The sequence below is a fragment of the Euprymna scolopes genome, chromosome 25 (assembly GCF_053919585.1).
Source record: "Euprymna scolopes isolate OS-2025 chromosome 25, ASM5391958v1, whole genome shotgun sequence".
Taxonomy (NCBI): domain Eukaryota; kingdom Metazoa; phylum Mollusca; class Cephalopoda; order Sepiida; family Sepiolidae; genus Euprymna; species Euprymna scolopes.
Window position 1 is genome coordinate 81590347 of NC_136506.1, and position 18345 is coordinate 81608691.

An 18345-nucleotide genomic window follows, 5' to 3' on the forward strand; every position below is an offset into this window, starting at 1 on the left:
GTAACATTTATTTGTTATATATTTGTTTTTTGTTTTTGTTTTTTTTTTTTTTTTTTTTGACAACGTTTTCGAATCTACGTGTATAATAATACAAACCCATACTTTTTTTATATAAAAATTACTGAATTCGGCATGAAATAACCCGGAAAGGGTTGATGTACAGTAAAAAAAAAGTTAAAAAAAAAAAAACTGAACAAAAGCAAACGATTTAATCAGAGTGTTTAGCAAATTGAAGATACCTGCTCTCAAACCACTGTCTGACAAACCGATCTAGAGGCAGACGTACGGAGCCTCTTTTAGTTTTGCCAGGATGCACTTAAAGAAAAATAGATCGTCCTCTTATGACGAATGCATCTTAAGCATGAGTTTACATCGAGAAGAATTTTTACGAGATTTTGTTTTTGTTCATTTCGTCGTGATCACAATTAATATAAACGGTCTATGCAGGTTCAGCTTTTTAAAAACCGCGGTGCGCGGCGAAAAGACAAACGCCGAAATTGAGTGACGGACAAAATTGCGATTTTGACTTTCGAGATTCCGTTTGATCGGAAAAGGCGGCCATCTTGCACGTTGGGAGATAAAATTAAAACGTCGGGAACTTGTCAGGGCGTAAATTACCGACTTTGGATCGCTCAATGGGCGCGCTCTCTCGCGTATACCCTTCAGGACAAAAGCATTCTCTTGTGATTTCAATAAAAACATTCTGACAATCACATGAATGATATAGTGGGCTAATTAACGCGTTAAGTGAAACATTAACACACAGGTTATCTGTATATTAATAGGATAGTAAATTATATTTTTTAACATTTATATATTAATAGGATAGTGATATATATAATATATAATATATTAATGGATTAATTAATTAATAGTAAATTATATTTTTTAACATGTATATATTAATAGGATAGTGATATATATAATATATAATATATAATATATTAATGGATTAATTAATTAATAGTAAAGTATATTTTTTAACATTTATATATTAATAGGATACTGATATATATAATATATAATATATTAATGGATTAAGTAATTAATAGTAAATTATATTTTTTTACATGTATATATTAATAGGATAGTGATATATATAATATATAATATATAATATATTAATGGATTAATTAATTAATAGTAAATTATATTTTTTAACATTTATATATTAATAGGATACTGATATATATAATATATAATATATTAATGGATTAAGTAATTAATAGTAAATTATATTTTTTTACATGTATATATTAATAGGATAGTGATATACCCGAAGTGGTAGTACTTTTTCGGGTCCCAACTTTTGGTTAAATAGAAATCGACTTGAAAAAAAAAAATATATATATATATATATTATTAAAAAAATTTCTTCAAAATCACTGGATTCGGCATTAAATAACATGAAAAGGGTTGATGTGCCGTAAAACAAAAACAAACAACCAACCTATTTGCTTTGCTAAGGTTTAATAAATATAAAAATGACCCACACGTTGGTAATCACATGTTTATTTCTGTATCTGAATTTTTGAGATCAGGATTAATTATTCGTATTATTTAAATTCTTCGGGCTACTATTCTCATCTTGATTGCTATTTTCACAACGTACCGACCGAAGTAACCTCCAACCTTCTTCAGGTTTATCTTGTCGAATACGGGAATATTTCTTTTGAACTCGAGAATCTGCATGGAATTTCAAACGGATCTTTTTATTTAATCCACGGAGATAGCATGCTCTCGTTCCGTCAGCCATAATTTGGTAGTAGTCGTAAGTAACTCACAATTGTATCTTTAAGTGCCTCCCGCGCTGAGGATTGATCCTTCAACCGCCAGGAGAGTCTAACTTACAACTGAATTTAACAAAGTATGCAATCCACTACGCCACTAGTGCGTTCCAAAATCCTTGTAAAACCTCGACATTCTTCAGGTGTATCTAATTGAACTCAGGAATCTTTTTGCCGAAGCTGGGATATATATATATATATATATATATATATATATATATATATATATATATATATATATATATATATATATATATATATATATATATATATGTATATATATATATATAGCTTGGATAACCACTTTTGCAGTTTTAAAAAAAGAGCTACGATAATATCAGAGCGTCTCCAAATAATAATCACTAGCGGGACCCGTGGAAATTCCACAGGGGACTCATTCATATATAATATATTAATGCTGCTATTCTGTAAATGTTTGGCGTAAATGTAGACGCTCTAATATTATCGTAGCTCTTTTGCTAAAACTGCAAAAGTGTTAATCCAAGCTAGCTATATAGATATATAGTCTCTCGAGAGCTCTTTCAGCTATCATCTCATCAGGATAAAATCGATACATACATTCTAGGACGTTGTGAACAAGAGGGTCTAATCCTGTCATAGACGTCCTTGCAAAAAACTTTCTTTTAAAATAATGCAAGTAGACGTCTTTGCATTTTTTTTCCTCGTTCTTGCAAATATTATCCGTTAACTCGACAGGACCGAGTTTACGGAATTTCGAAACATCATTGAGAATAACTGCCATTTTCTAAACGTAGTCCGATTTGTCCAAAATCACCACTCCTACACCTTTGTCGGGTTTGCACATATAAATATTGTCATTGGATTTTAACGCTTTCATAGTTTTAAATTGCGTTATGTTCCAGACAAAGTCGCTATAATCAACAGGTGTGTTACTGTATCGGTGAGCTAAGGCAACTAAACTAGATTTCATCCCAGAAATTCTTTCCGGGGAAATAGGAACATTATGTTTAAGTTGGGAGAACAAAACTTCAAAGGCAGAAAGTGTTCGCTCTTTATTTATACTGGTTGGGGGAGTACAAAAATCCAATCCCTTAGACAGAACTCTATTTTCAATTTCTGTAAGTTCAGTTTTCGAAAGATTGAAAATATGTTTGCTTCCATTAATGGGTTCACAACCATACCTTCTACGAACTAGAAGAGCAAGATGTTTATTATTGTCTTTGGAAGCACGTTGCCTAGCAAATTGATCACCGATAGATAAATACTTGCAAAAGCGGAAAACGTCAAAAAAGGACAGGAACCCCTTAACTACAGACCAGAGGTAATGACGATTACTAATATACACCTCTAACTTCTCCGTCAACTTATTAATATCGTCTCGTATAAACGCTCGCTCCATAGACAAACTAGGTTTCACCCGAGATGCAGCAATGCGTTCACTGATATAAACTGGGGCCACATTTTGTTCCAGACAAGAACGCAAAAAAAAACTATGGAGAGGTTGGTTAGATCTAATTCTACTCCTTATTCGAATAATAGTATTACAAGTGTCAATTTGATTTTGACTGTACCTTTTCCGAAGCTATTTAAATAAATGTTTAGAGGTACAGAATTTAAATACACTTTTAAATATAATGGGCGGAAGTCGAGAGTTCTTTAAGCTATCATCTCATCAGGAGAAAATCGGTAGAGTAAAATGATAATACTGTGTCGAAAGTAAAATTATTTTTTTATTTCTATTATTATTAGTTTATTATTATTATTATTTTTATTATTATTATTATTATTATTATTATTATTTATTATCATTATTATTAATTATTATTATTAATTATTATTATTATTATTAATGATTATAATTACTTATTATTATCAATTATTACTATTGTTATTATTAATTATTATTTATTATTATTATTATTTATTTATTATTATTATTATTATTATTATTTATTATTATTATGATTTATTATTATTATTATTATTATTATTATTATTATTATTATTATTATTATTATTATTATTATTTGCTATTTTCCAACTGTTAAATAGGTGTTTGTAATTGTTAATTTAGCAACGATTAGTCTGCTTACGTAAGTGATCTGTTGAACTTACTATCTCTAGAAATTATAATTATTATTATTATTATTATTATTATTATTATTATTATTATTATTATTATTATTATTATTATTATTATAAAATCTTATTATTATGATTTTCATTGTATATTATTTTTATCATTATTATTAATTATTATTATTATTAATTATTATTAATAATTATTATTATTTAATTATTAATTATTATTAATTATTCTTATTAATAATTATTAATATTGTTATTATTAATTATTATTATTTATTAATATTATTATTATTATTAGTTATTATTAATAAGAAGAATTATTATTATTATTATTATTATTATTATTATTATTATTATTATTATTATTATTATTATTATTATTATTTGCTATTTTCCAACTGTTTAATAGATGTTTGTAATTGTTAATTTCGCAACGGTTAGTCGGCTTACGTAAGTGATCTGTTGAACTCAGTATCTCTGGAAATTTTTACTGCATGCTTTAATAAACTATTCAAAGCTTCTAGACTTTCTCTCTCTCTCTCTCTCTCTCTCTATATATATATATATATATATATATATATATATATATATATATATATATATATATATATATATATATATATATATATAAAGTTTGGATCGTCCTACCTTTATTTTCTTTTTATAAATTTTTATCACTTTATTATTATTATTATTATTATTATTTTTAAATTATCTTTGACTTATTATACTTAAATTTTTCTTTTTTTAAGATGTATTTCTGTGTTTCTTGTCTTCTCTTGCTATCCTTCATTCTTTTCTGTCTTTTTCTTTTTTTTTCTTTCATTTTCCTTTTTTGCTTCTTTTTTAATGATCCCCATCATGTCTTATAGTTTTTACTGTTATTTACATATATACTTCTTTGCGTTGTATTTCTCATCCGCTCTTACTATCCCTATTCCTATTTTTAACAAATCTTTTCCTCTTTCTTCTGGTTATCTCCCCTTCCAAATGACCACCCCGTTCGTGCGACTTAACCCCATTTCATTATTTTCTTTGGTGATATGTAAATTCCTATGTTAAATCAGACACAAAGGACCACTTGGATGTTAACATTCGACGCGTTATTGCCGAAACACAGCCTAATTTAATACGTAGTGTTATTACAAATTAGACGTCTAGATAACACCATATACACGCAACCCGCGGGGGGGGGGGCATATACCCAAAACTGTATTTAAATTATAAATGCAAAAAATTAATGTCTGGAATAGACCACATATTTGTATAATAAACAAAAAATGTTTTTCTGTGATTTATTTTAATTTAAAGTTTGCCACAAAGAAAACAATAAAAAAGACCTTCACTATAATCGGACCCGTCGTTACTGACCAGAGTGCCCCTTTTTGGGGAGCTGGTTTCCCCAAAAATTAAAAACCAACCTTATGTCTAACTGTGCCCTTGTGGGGAGGCAAGTAAGCAACAACAAAAAATGTTAAAGCAATGTTGTTGTAGTGACGTAATTTAGTTATCACTTGAAAGCGTAAAATCTGACTTGGTCGTAATTAAGATTTGGCGCTATTTTTAAGATTTTACTCGACGTTCGCAAACTTTGCGTCGTTTTATCTGTTTGTTCTTTCGGTCGGCACATCCTTAGATGTCCCGATTTCGTTGGAATCTCCGCGATCTACAAATGCATAAACAACCGAAGATAATTAGCCATTCCTTTCTATGTTACTATGTCCATTCAAGCGGACTAAACAAATGTACTAAGTCACTGGTGCCGACAAAAGGACTTGAACCAATTGACGATTCAAATGAGTGCAAATTTTGATTTTTTTTTTTTTTTTTTTTCCTTTTTGCCGCTCTCATTAAATTAATTTTTTTAGATAAGGATTTGTCATCTGTACTATCTGGATTATCGAACTACTGTTCTTATCTTGGCCGATATTCGTCTTGTTTTATGAATCTCTCGGCCATTTCTTTGAGATTTGAGATTCGTAACAACGGTCTTCTTTTTTTTTTTTACAAAAGGGTCACCACATATCAATGCACGGAGGCCACTCGAGGATAATGGTTAATGTGTGTAGTGTAGTTATTGGGACAGTTGCGTAATAATCGTTTGCAGAAGGAATTTGGTACAATTAGATCATTTACGAGGACGGATTAATAAAAACTTGTTTACATTGGACTTGAAGATAATGATATTGTAGTCATCACAATATGGACAACTTCTACAATCTTCAATTTCCTTAATCTTTTTATTTCCCTTTTCAAGTCTTCGTATTTTTTTATCTTCCTTTCTTTTTTCTCCACATTCTCATCAGCTGGCATTGCTATATCAATGAGTATTGCCTTGTGTTCCTTTTTTTTACATAGGCATAACCACTTATCAAGGCCCGGAGACCACTCGAGGATAAAGGTTAAGAGTGTACATTAGTCAATTGGACAATATAGTAATCGTTAGTAATGGAAATTCGGTAAATTTGTTAACTTAAGTGGAACGGCACATGAAGAACTTGTTTAGATTGGACTTGAAGACAATCAGATTGTAGTCAGCTGGGAAGCAGGAAAACGGAAAACAGTTCCATAGACGCGCAGTTCTAAGAAAAAAGCTTTGTTCATGGAATCTACGTTTAGGTTTAGGCACAGATTAAGAGTGGGGGATTATTGATAGTGTTTTTATCTAGACGAGTGTTTCTTGTGAAAGTTTGGCGAGGGGGGACCATAGATTGAAGCTCAGTCGAGCACTTGCCATGAAAATAACGATAAAGCAGAGACAAACTCTCTTTTCAAGTTTTGGTACTCCTCGACCTTCTCCTTTTCTTTTCATCCACATTGACATCAGCTGGCATTGCTATATCAATGATTTTTGCTTTGTGTTCCTTTTTTTTCATTAAGACTAAATCTTGTCTCCTTGCTTCAATCACATTATCACATTGGATATTCATATTCCACAATAATTTCATATCATCACTCTCCACTACCTTTTCTGGAATATGCTCATACCATTTTTACTGCATTCCAACCCTCTTTTCTTGCATATATTCCAATAGACCTTTCTCGCAATACTGTCATGCCTTCTCTTGTATTACTTTTGAGCCTTCTCGCAACTACTGACGAGGTGTTGCACATTCTCACTTTTACGGAATATGCTCGTACCATTTTCACTGCATTCCAACCCTCGCTAATACCGTGGCTGTCGTACTTTATTCTGTGATGTCATCAGGTCACGTTACTATAATTAAACGGCCTTCTATTTACGACAGAACATGGCCCCAATTCTTTGGTCGCTTGCATCGACTGTTATAAAAAATGGTTGGTTCAAATCTGAAGTGTTTAACACTGGCTTCGAGATTAGGATATTTTTAGTCAAGTACGTCCAAAGATGAAGTATCGTTGTGGGGGAAGTGACGGTGGTCTAGTGGTTGACGACACGAACTGATGACCTGGGTATCCCAAGTTCGAATCCAGTAAGTCCCATCCACTTTGAATGTTGGCAACATTCACGTGGTACCTCCCGTAATCCCTTATGTCTTTCTAGAAAGAATTCTGGCGAGAAAAATATCGGGGAAATCAGTGCCAACAATAGAATCTTATTTATACGATACGATGATGATTTGGGGAGAAGCTGTTCAAAGCATCCTGCCTTGCCTTTACAGAATACAAAACTGGCTTCGAAATCTAGTGGGAACTGTACTTTTCTCTCCTTGCTCTCTTCCCCATCTTTCTCACAGAAGGGGTTTTCTTACCTGACCTTCTCAACAATTACTGTGAAATGATTTTACCCAAAACTGAACATCAAGATGTAAGTGTAGGCATAACATCAACAATTTGAGTGTAGTATCTGTTCTGATGCTACACTTCAACTTTTTGTTTTTGATTGATGGAGAGGAATCCTTCACGACTGAGATAATTTTTATTTTTGTTCCTTTTTCTCCACATTAAAAAATGAACCTGGTGTCTAACTCTGCCCTCGTGAGGAGGCAAAGTAAATAGGAATGTCAACAATTTAAGATATGCGGATGACACTGTCCTCGTCGCTAACTCCGAAAATAAATTGCAACAAATATCGACAACAATGGCGGATGAAAGTAAGAAAAAAGGGCTTCAACTTAATTCTAAGAGAACAGAATGCATGGTTATCTCCAAAAAGGCTGAAGTGCCGAAAATGCAATATCAAGTGTGAAGGTGAAACCATTAGACAGGTGGATACACTCAAATACCTGGAGTGTACTTTTACATCTGATGGCAAGAATGGCGCTGAAACCAAGAAAATAATCGTGATGGCAAAATCCGCCTTCCATAGTATGGAGTGCATCTTACAAAACAGAAACAAAACGGAACACAAAAATCAAAATCTTGAAGACATACATATGATCGTTTCTCTTTTAAGGTTGCGAATGTTAGACGGTAACGAAGTCGGTTTAAAGTCGTTTGGAAGCATCGGCGATATGGTTTTTAAGGAGAATTCTACGAATCTCATGGACAGAAAGGACGACAAACGAAGAAGTCATGTGTAAGGTTGTTTAGGTTGGACTTGAAGACAATCAGATTGTAGTCAGCTGGGAAGCAGGAAAACGGAAAACAGTTCCACAGCCGCGCAGTTCTAAGAAAGAAGCTTTGTTCAGCAGATCACTACTCAATACTGTTCATGCATGACAGTTAAAGTTACAGTTCTTCGGTCATTTAATCGTGGCCAGACGGCTTGGAAAAAAGCTTGGTGCTGGGAAAAATCGCCGGAAAAAAAAAGCAGCAGAGGAAGGCAACAAATAAAATTCACTGATAGTCTCAACAAGGCTAGTGGTAACACGACTACAGATCTCATCAGAAAGGCCAAATGCAAAGGGGACTGGAGAGCCATGTCTACAATAACAATCATATATATATATATATATATATATATATATATATATATATATATATATATATATATATATATGATTATTTACTATAATAAGTAAATACCTACAGACACTAGTGTTTCATCCGGGAATCATCAATGCAGGGTGTCACGATTAACGCCAGTCGAGAGATTCGAACCCCGGCAAAAGAAGTCATGTCTGACTTCATTAGCAAGGACCCGACACCGCGAGAGATACAGTTGAAAATAAACATTTATTCTTTTTATTTTAAATGCTTTTAACGTCAGTCAGAGTGATCTATATATATATATATATATATATATATATATATATATATATATATATATATATATATATAAAGATGTAGTTTGTTTTTGTTTTTGCGATACGTTTTGAATGAATTCAATTGTTTATGAAAGTGCATTTTTACCTAAATGCGAGTTGGGAATAATTTTCCCTTTAATCAATGTAGTACCCCCGCATGGGGAGCGGCATCTATATTATTTTTAAAATATAATTATCCACTGACACGTGTTTCGTCGTCTACGACTCATCAGAGTGGCTGAATCTAGCGAGATTTGAAATCGGAACCCCACATTAATGAGCTTAAATCCCTTACCGCTCATCCATCTCGCACGACTGTTTGGATAAATCGCGATTTACTTAGTTGTTTTTTTTTGTTTTTGTTTTTTTTTTTTTCAGTTTTTGCAATACGTTTTGAATGAATTCAATTATTTACAAAAGTGCATTTTTACCTAAATACGAGTTGGGAATAATTTCCCCTTTAACCAATTTGGTACACCCACATGATGAGCGGCATCTGAAATCTTTTTATCATTTTTCTTTTACCTCCTATTCCCCTTACCTCACCCTGTTTTTAACCAAGTAAGATCTTTGACTGTAGTTTCATTAAATACTTTTACATGCAAAATCCGATCCCGCATTTTGCTAATTCCTGCCCTCTGATGAGAAGGAGAGTATTTCTTCGAAACTCCGCGGATTAAGGACTATCCACTTATCTTGTGCTTCCTTTTTAAAATTAAATATGTTTTTAACTCTTTTTCAAGATGTCTTTTAACATGTTAAAACGTTTGTTCATATATATATGTGTGTGTGTGTGTGTGTGTGCGTGTGTGTGTGTGCGTGTGTGTGTGCGTGTGTGTGTGTGTTACACATATATATAGCAATAAGTATAATCATTGATGTCTGTAATAACAAGCCTGATATCTGAAAAAGAAGGTGCAAAAAAATTCAATATATTTTATGATATCACAAGTTTTGGAAGACACATTTCATGGTTTATGACGTCACACAGCCTTTTCTCAAAGAAAAATTCACTTTCATGCCATTTTTATTTACTTTCTGTTTCGTTTTACTTCAGTCAAGATTCTCATAACCCTGGGGCTAACATTTGATCTTTATGAGATACGTAGATAGTTAAACATTTCATTAACGTTCTCTTTTATCTCTAAAACTCTGAGTTAGTAAAGTATTTAAGAACATAATTTGTCTCTTCCGAATAGACCATTTAAATATTTTATAGTATTTTTTTTTTACACAGTGGTCACTACTTATCAAGGCCCGGAAGCCACTCAGGGATAAGGGTTATTGCAATTACATTACGTTAGTATGGAGATTTGATGAAGTGTTTACTTAAGGGGGCGGTTCATTAGGAATCTGGCAACGTTGGACCTGAACCCATCCAAGCTGTACTCAGGTGGGAAGCAGGCAGACGGAACAGAGTTCCACAGGCGTGCAGTTCTAAGAAAGAAGCTTTGTTCATGGAATCCACGTTTTGATTTAGGCACAGATAAAGAGTGGGGGAAATTTTTCACAGAGGATTCAGCTAGACGGGTGTTTTTCGTGAAAGATTGGCGAGGGGGGGCCAGAGATAGGAGTTCAGACGAGCACCTGCCATGGAAATAACGATAAAACAAGGATAGGCTCGCAACGTCTCTTCTCTGGGAGAGAGGTTGCAGGGTAGAGAAAAGGGCATCCCCCACTAAGCCACGAAGTCTAATTTGTACTCTGTCAAGGCAGGATAGGCTATTTTTAGCAGCTCCTGCCCAGATATGGCAGCAGTATTCCATCCTTGTATAGCTTTCTTGTAGCCCCTTGCGCCTACTGGATACGGATAAAAGAATTTATCTAGTCTGGTGGAGTATCCAACTTCGTACTATTACTTGAGGTAACATCACTTGGAGAAGGTTCACCATCCCTCGTAAAAACCAGTGTGGGTTAGCGATACTGAGGCGATCTGATTTAAGCCGTAAATACTATGTGATTTTGAATATTTGGTCAGGGTTTACTTCTAAGGAAAATTATCCTCATACCAGGTTGTCCTGACAAATCCCTTGTACAGAGAGACCTTAGACAGTCGAGAGCATTGTCTAGTAGGCATTAAAGTTCTCTCCTAACAGAATTATAAGAGTAATAGACTTTATGATGTCACAAGCTTTTATGATGTCACAAGTTTTTGGTAGATACAATTTTTGCTATATAACGTCACACAGCTTTTCTGAAAGGAAATTTAACGGCAAATTAATTTTAGCAATAAAAATATTTAATGATGTACCAAACTTTGGATAGGTCATACGACCTTCACATTCGTTAGATTTGCCCCCAACGTGTGGAAAAACAGGAAATTAATGATCAATACCAAGATGATGGTGCATAGGGCTTGGGTCCTGAGCATGCTGCTGTATGGCAGCAAATCTTCAACAGTGTATGCACATCAGGAAAAGTTCCTCTGCACCTCTCCACCTTTCACATGCACAGCCAGAGGAAGTGAAACGAAGCAGTGCGTTCTTATTGTAACAGAGCGCGTATGGGCGCGTGTATCAAAATCAGCAGCAGTCTATGATAGCTGACTAGCGAAAATATTAGCAGCAGCAGACGTGTTAGCACATATGCAAATTAAGCAAGTGTGCATGCGCTGACGTCATGGGAAGAAGAGAAAAAGGAAAAAAAAGAGATACAGCACGTGGTCGAGCAAAAGAAGCGATCGGACGTATTTTTACTCATATGTGGCGAGAGATAAAATGCGCCGCGTGGTCGAAAAAGCCGAAAGACAGACGACGAAAAAGATACGTGCGTGAAAGGGCGTCTTTATAGACATGTTCGACGCGTGAGTAATATTTTGAAATACACTGAAGTGCCTTGTCATAAATTATTGGAGTAAATGCTTCTGTATTTACCTAAAAAAATGATGAATCGTATGTTTGATGTTTTCCTTTGTTTGTTCGTTCCTTTGCAATGGTATCAGACAGCGTGCGGCTCCGACTGGTTGAAATGTAACGAAACGGTTTGGATGTAACGGCAAGTGCTCGTCTGAGCTCCAATCTATGGTCCCCCACGCCAAACTTTCACGGGAAACACTCGTCTAGCTGAAACCACTATCAATAATTTCCCCACTCTTTATCTGTGCCTAAACCTAAACCTAGATTCCATGAACAAAGCTTCTTTCTTAGAACTGCACGCTTGGGGAACTCTCTTCCGTCTGCCTGCTTTCTAGCTGGCTACAATACGGTCGTTTTCAAGTCCAATGTAAACAAGTTCTTGATGAGCCGTTCCTCTTAAGTAATCCAATTTACCAAATTTACACTTCTAACGATTACTATGATATTGCCCCATTGACTACTGTACATTCTTTAACCCTTATCCTCGAGTGGCCTCCTGGCCTTGATAAATGGTGACTCCTATGTAAAAAAAAGCAAGAAAATATGGATTGGCCCCTGCTTCGTTTCAAAGAGATATAAAAGAGATACGAACGAGATTGGCATAGACCTTGGAAGCTGAGAAGTACTTACTGGTTAGCACGAAGTGTGGAGGCACCAAGTCACCAGCAGTCTCAATAAAAGCAAATATAAGCTTCACCAGTCATAGCAGGAGAAGCGAAACCAACGCAAAGTATGACTGCATCGTCAGCATTCCCTATCAGAGCACAGAACTAAGAGCAGACATTGTCGATTGACGCTAATGAAACTTTTCGCAGGTAAAACACATGATTTACAATGTCACGCCATTTTTTTTTTTAAAGAAAATTTAACCGTTATGAAGGAAATTATATATTTTATTATCCCACATGTTTTCTTTTTTCTTTTTTTTTTTTTTTTTGTAGACGCAATTCGATCTTTATGACGTCACACAGCCTTTCTCAAAGAAATTTGAATCTTTATGACGAAATTTGAATCTTTATCACTTGAGAAAGAAAATGACGAAAGATGGAGATCTCCCTGAGATAAAGAGAAGGATAACATTGGGATGGGCAGCTTTTGGGAAAGAGGAGAATATCATGAGAAGCTAAAAAACAAATATGTCAATCAAAGGAAAGATCTTCATTGATTAGGTACTACCTGTAACGATCTACGGTGGAAAACATGGTCCGTGACAATTCGCCAAAGTGAAATCTTGGCTGTAGCACAAAGGAAGATGGAGACGATAATATTAGGCATCACTCCGCAAGACAGAAAGACAAACATCTGGATCCGCCAACAAACAAGAGTTATTGACATCAATACTGCCATCAAAACATCCGAACACAGATGGTCAGGGCACGTAGCCAGACAACAGAACACGAGTAAGTCCAACAGGACAACGAAATGAACACCTCGTGAATATAAGAAGCCAAAGAGGAGACTAAGAATGAGATGGAGAGACGACCTGATACAGCACATAGGTCCCACATGGCAGTGAATAACTCGGTACAGGGTTATATGGCGAAAGTCCATGGAGGGGTTCCTTGTTGAGTGATAAAAACCCTTGTTAATTTATTGATTGATTGATTGATTGATGACGAAAACACATTTGCATAAAAAGTTAAATATATAAAATTTCTTGTAAAGACAACGCATGTTTTATGACGTCATACAGCTCAACGAAAATATGTTTATGACGTCACAATTTTATAATGAAAACATTCTATGATGCCGCAAATCTTTTGGCAAATAAAATTCAAACGTCCGATCTTTATTGTATTGAGCAGTTCTGATGTGCAAAAAAAAAGCCGTAGAGAGGTAGACCCCCAAACGGTGTGTATTCTCTTTTGATGACATTATCTGGATACCGAAATGGATTGCCTCACAAGTGAAAACAACCGATAAATTTTATTATATACAAGTCTACAGAGAGAGGTAGGCTCCGAAATAGCTCTTATTCTCTCCTGATTACCCGATATTATTTGGATAGCGGAATGAAATCCCGCACAAGTTAAAACAGCTAATAAACTTGATTGATGTCTGCAAGGTAAGCTGTTTCATCCAAACAACAATATCATCTGTTAATCGCTCGCTTCATTGCGAGTTTCTGCTACTGTTCCGGCAGCAAGTATAATTCTATAAGAACATGGCTCGTCCGTTGACTCTCAGGAATTAACTGAATGGCGACTAGGAATAGACAAGAGACATCTGGAAAGACAGATGTTGGGAAAGACTAAATGAACTCATTGGGCCAGCAATCCAGTGTTCATAAAATATATTCTACACACACAAAAAAAATACAGAAAAATGCCCTCAATATCCATCGAAAGGGAGGGAAATTGGTGGATCAAAATGGAACCATTAGAAAACAACATGGAACAACGGATAATTAGTAACAGCAACAACAGCAACGGAATTTTCTGTGGACGGAAATCTAATTCCCAGAAAGGAATGAACATTCGTCGGAACAAAATGGCGTGTGCTAATATTCTTATGACTCGTACGTAACGCTCTATTATAACAGATAAGACGTCGGAAAATCAAGGCCAGGACACAAGCCACACTGTCGAGGATATCCAAGCAATTGAGCTAGTAGGTGAGATGTAACGATACAGAATCAAATTTCCAGCGGCAAATATGATTGACGGTTGGATTGGTTGGTTGGTTGGTTGTTTTTGTTTTACGGCATATCAACCCTTTTCGGGTTATTTAATGCCGAATCCAAAGATTTTGAAGAAAAATCTTTTAATAGAATATATTTGTTGTTTTCAAGTCGGTTTCTATTTAACCCATAGTTGGGACCCTAACAGGTACTATCACTCCGAGTCAGAGTGGATCTGGGAGCAATGGTAATTAAAGGGTGGCTCCGCACTCCCCAAAGCCCACAAGCGGGGGCCTCACCACTGGATATAGTTTAAGGTCATATCCAGGACCAATTGACGGTTGGAAGAATATGGTCGTGTTATTGCAGTGTATAGTGAAAAAGGGATCGACGAAAATACCAGTTAAGGGAAACAGACGGCAGACTTGCGCGAGTAAATATTCATTTTTTTTTTTCATTTATTATTATTTATTTATTTTATTTTTTTAATCAATTATTTATTTTATATATATAATTATTTATTGAATTCTATTTATTTATATTTTATTGTATTATTTGTTTATTTACTTATTTCATTTATTTATTTTATTTAGTTGCTTAATTTTATTCTTTTATTTCGATATGTTGTTGTTTTAACTCGGCGAGCGTGTAGGATGCAGCCGTTGAGATTTTTGACGCCACGTGAGACGCTGGGTCGTTGATCGAGGTGGGAGACTCTGAAGTCATTAAACGTCCAATTTTTGTTTTTATTGTTAGTGTATTGAACAGTTCAGTTAAATGCAATTCAGATAATAGGACACTTTATCAAATCTCCAATACTAACGTACTGTACACGTAATAACCCTTATCCCCGAGTGACTTTGAATCAGCGAAGGGTTGTAACAGAGCGCGAATACACACGAAATGTGAAATGTCATCGTGAGTATAAAAACAAGGACTATAAAAAAAGAACGTGTACAAGAAACGGGGAAGCATGTTCGAATGCACGTTCGGAAGCACGTTCGAGCACGTTTGAAGCGGTATTCGAGAAGACAGGCGCCAGAGAAAACGATCCCGTAAGAGATGTGAGTGACGTCATGGCCATAACGAGAAGTCACGCTTTGTGGGAGAATGAGGAAATAAATGTCGATGTTACAAAAAATAATCAAATTATTACTTGTCCTATTTTCCTTGCGACGAAGACTACATACGACGTGTGAGTCCCGTGTGTAAACGTGTGTAAGGATACAGGGGGACAATGCACGAAAAGGCCGTTGAGAAGAAGGCCCCGAAACGGTCTTGATGACATTATCTGGAAGATGAAATGAAATACCCCATAAGTGGAAAAAAAACGATAAACATGATTATATACTAGCTTACAAGTGAGATGAAAATATGAAGGTCCTGAAACGGTCCGTATCCTCTCCGAATGATTCAACATTAACTGGAAGCCGAAATGGAACAGATCACAGGTGAACACAGCTGAAAAAAATGATTATATATAAACCGATAAGGTAAGCTGTTTCTTTCAAAACACAATATCTTGTGTTATCCGCTTGCTCCATGTTACTGTTCCAGTAGCAATGTTATTCATGCTTTATGACGTCACACAGATTTTCTAAAAATAATGAACACTTTATAATGTCAAAAATTAACGAAAAATACATATTTTATGATGCTACAACCTTTTCACAAATATATTTCATGTTTATGACGTCACACGATATTCTTGAAGAAAATAAACCCTTTATGACGCCAAAAACATTTTTAGCAAAACAATTTAACTTTTAGAGGCTAAACATATTTTAATTTATTTGTTTTTCTTCAGATTTGATTTATACCGCCACACGTTTTCTTTTTTTTTTTTAGTCGCGTGCAAGCGACTCTATAAGTCACTCCGTCGGTCGGTCGGTTGGTCTGTCCCTAACACTTTTGTGCTTGGCCTTTTTGGTTAAGATCAAAGGTCTGTTGTTAATAGATGCTGTTCTTAGCTTTTTAAGTTTTTCTTGGCCTTTTGGCCAAGATCAAAGTGTAGTTTCTTTCCGGCAGATACTGCAAGCAAAGACTGTATCTGGGGGCGACCCCACATATAAGACATTGGGCAATGTAGGGGCAACCCTTAAAACCAATTGTCACTATCCAGCTCCCCTACACTCCGGGGAGTTGGTTCCCATTTCCCTTTCACTCCTCACATTAAAAATCGGACTTGTGCCTAATTTGCTCGTTGGGGGAGCAAATAAATAACCTTTTCTTGGCCTTTTGGACAAGATCAAAGTGTAGTATCTGTTCCGGCAATATTTTTTTATTGTTTAAAAAACAGTAATGAATTTTACGAATTCAATATTTTTCAATTTTTAAACTTTAAAAATCTATCAAAATCTTTCTATCGATTCTATTTTTACGATATTTTCAGGGTCAATGTGAAAGTGTATGCTCTTTCCAATAAACCGAATATAATATTTTAGACAAACGTTTTTTTTTTAATTCACGCCTCCCCCCATTTTCAAGTGTCTATTAAAAAGTAAATAATTAATTTACTCGCCAAAGTTTTATATATCACAAATTGAAGAGAAAAGGTCACTAAATAATATATTAAAATTTAAAACAAAAAAAAATATTTTTTTTTTAGAAATTTACCTGTAAAGTCCGAAGTTTAAAACCTTTAAAAAAACAAACAAACACGTTATTTGTTTTTTTGTTTGTTTGTTTGTTTTTTTAATGAAACCTTGGTCCTTTAATTGAAAAAGAATTAGGGCTTAAATTACATTTTTCGAGGAGTTATTAGCTTGGAAAGACGGGATGGAATTATTCACTATTTTTCACGAAATTTATGACACACCCAGTGCACAGTTTGATGTCAGTGTGGGAATTGTACACACAGTTATTTGCGAGAAACTAAAGATGCGGAAGATTTGCGCGGATGCACCAATCCACAATTCCATTCTTTTTACAAACTATTTCAACAAGACGGGCATCAAGACAGTTCCTCGCCCTCCCTATAGTCTAGAACTTGCTCCCTGTGACTTGTGGTTATTGCCTCAGCTCAATGAAAACCTTAGATGTTGCCGTTATGAAATAATTGAGATGAAAGAGACTGTGACGAGGGTTATTGGCACGCTCACACAAGATGACTTCCACAGGGCTTCCCAGAAGTTGTTGTAACGGTACAATAAGTGCACTGCAGTCGGAGGAGATCACTCCGAAGGGGGACTACTAGAGTTTCATGTGTGTACTATCAATAAAAGTGCCCATACGAAATAACTCTGGAAAGTTCTGGAAAGTTCTGGAAAGCACCTCATACGTCTCTCTCTCTCTCTCTCTCTCTCTTTCTCTCTCTCTTACTCTCTCACACACACACACTCTCTCTCTCTCTCTCTCGAGATATATATATATATATATATATATATATATATATATATATATAGTGTAGCTTGGCCTTCGGGACAAGATCAAAGTTTAGTATCTGTCTTCAGATCCTGCACTTCAATTTCTTGTTCTCTGTCAGTGGAGGATGAATCCTTCACGACTGAGACAATTTTTATTTTTGTTCCTTTTCTCCACGTTAAAAAACGACCCTGGTGTCTAACTCTGTCCCGCGGGGAGGCATTGTAAATAGGATATATATATATATATATATATATATATATATATATATATATATATATATATATATAATACGCATCAAGTGCGCTTGAAAGCCAAATACAACGTAATATTAGGAAAATAAACAAATATTTTACTTGATTGAAATTTATCACAAATATATTTCAGAGGTATACTCCATCTTCAGTATGTTGTTTTGTTTCTTTTTTTTTTTCTTCTTCCTTGCCATGTTGTAAATTTGGAGAAAGAAGTCTGTAAAGAGC

The 18345-nt window shown here is 34.7% G+C and overlaps 1 pseudogene; it reads left to right on the forward strand.

Annotated features, from left to right (window-relative positions):
- Window positions 1-16722: 16722 nt before the first annotated feature.
- On the forward strand, window positions 16723-16825 carry LOC145247695 (U2 spliceosomal RNA; annotated as a pseudogene).
- Window positions 16826-18345: the final 1520 nt, after the last annotated feature.